A 2,173-nucleotide genomic window follows, 5' to 3' on the forward strand; every position below is an offset into this window, starting at 1 on the left:
AGGCAAATGTTCTGGGTGAAGAGGACACAAGGAGAGTGAAAGGGGAGAAAGATGGGGAAAGTGAACAATGCATACCAAAAGGGAGGAGAGGGAGAGAAAAGAAAGGAAAAGAAGGGGGACAGAAAGGAGGGAGGGAGGGAGGAATACTGGGGGGAAAAGAGAGAAAATCCAGATCAAAAGGGAATAACAGAATAAAATTAAATTAGTATCTTGTATTTACTCTATGCACCATTTTTCATCACACATGATCCTAACTAACTTTATGAGTGATGGGACTACAGTATAGCAGAAATGCTTCTGTGGGTTGCCAGTCCATGGCATCTGAGCAGCCAAAATGCAACAGAATTGCTCTAATTCTACATAGGAGCAAGAATTGAAGAGGTCACAGAATACAGAGGCTCTCTGCAGCCCCCTACCAGCTGTAGTACTATTGTATTTTGACTGTTTTTCAGTTCTGTGGGTTTTATGATGATTCAAAGTATTTTATGATTTATTTGTTTATTGTTCATGTTACCGCACGTAAAGGACCCTAAAAAGAGCAGAGCACACTTTGTACAGGCACTGTACAAATGTATAGTAAGAAAGTCCTTGCTTTAAAGCAGGGGTGGCCAACTCGTGGCACGTGAGCTGCATGAGGCTCTTCAAAGAAAAAATTATAGCACTCGTGGCTTGCGGCTCTTAAAGAGCAGCGTGTTTCTGTATGAAAGAGGCAGAGCCAGAGACTCGGTGTCCCGTGCAGACTTCAAAATGGCCACCTTGAAAGGGCAATGTTTGCTCTGCTCTTTAAAGGGCAAACTGTTTTTTTTATTCTCAACAACTTTTTTCCCTCAGCTCTTCGCACTGTATCCATCACTATTTTGGCTCTTTGTCTGTAATGGGTTGGCCACCCCTGCTCTAAAGAGTTTTCAGTCAAAATAAACAGCACAAAGGTTGGAAGAAAGGTATTACTAGTATCCCATTTTATAGCTGGGGACCCGAGAGGCTAAGTGACTTGCCTAAGGTCACATAGGAAGGAAGGCTTTTGGAGATGGGACAATGGACTAGACAGACCACAGGTCTGACCCAGTATAGTATTTCCTATGTTCTTAATTTCAACAGTGCAATTAGGAGACAAACTCAGTTCTCCTGTGTCTCAGGAGATAAAGTAATGTATTGGCACTAGTTTGAAATTGTTCCTTTTCTCACAAGTATTGAAAGACATTTCAAGCAACTTTCAATAAATACTCATTCCATCACACGTCATTATGTCTTTTGTTTATGCTACAAATTATGGCAAATCTATTTCATGTCCTTCCATCTGCAGTGCCAGCCTGATTCATGCCCAGATCCTTAAAGGCTGAAATCAGCAACAGTTAGACACCAAAATACCATTGAGTATCTGGAAGTTTTGTTACAAGACTGCAGGTTCAGATATAACAAGGAAGTAGCACATTGTGAAAGAAAACACGAGCTTAAATATCTTATCTGGGTAAATGTATATTATGATTACAAGGTCCAATGTCTCACAGAATACTAGGCCTAAAGGCAAAGGCCACACATAAAATCCCAAGAATTTCTTTGAGATATAATTTATATTTCTTGCCAACATAAAGCATAATCCACTCACCACTGAAATCATAGGAGCAGGTTCAGGCCCAGTGTCTGCGGAATACCAGCTCTGAAAATTGTCACTGGTATGAGACTGAATAAAATAACCATCTTTTTAAATCCTCTAAACTGTAAAGTTAATGAGGCACAGGCTTCAGGTCTTGTATGTCTGCTCCATTCCTAAGTTTCAGAGCAGATGGACCCCATGAAATATATGGAGTATGTGGTTCTGGTGGTGTCTGGCCAGCTTTTTCTATATCTGGGCATTTCTTCCTTCATTCCAATAACCTAAAAAATCACACCCAAGAGTCTATGGCTACATCTAGACTGGCATGATTTTCCGGAAATGCTTTTAACGGAAAAGTTTTCCGTTAAAAACATTCTCAGAAAAGAGCGTCTAGATTGGCATGAATACTTTTCCGCAAAAGCACTTTTTGAGGAAAAGCGTCCGTGCCAATCTAGACGCGCTTTTCCGCAAAAAAAGCCCCGATCGCTATTTTCGCTATCTGGGCTTTTTTGCAGAAAACAAATCTGAGCTGTCTACACTGGCCCTTTTGTGCAAAAGTTTTGCACAAAAGGACTTTTG

This window comes from Pelodiscus sinensis, chromosome 1 (genome assembly GCF_052426305.1).
Source record: "Pelodiscus sinensis isolate ZL-2025 chromosome 1, ASM5242630v1, whole genome shotgun sequence".
Lineage (NCBI taxonomy): Eukaryota > Metazoa > Chordata > Testudines > Trionychidae > Pelodiscus > Pelodiscus sinensis.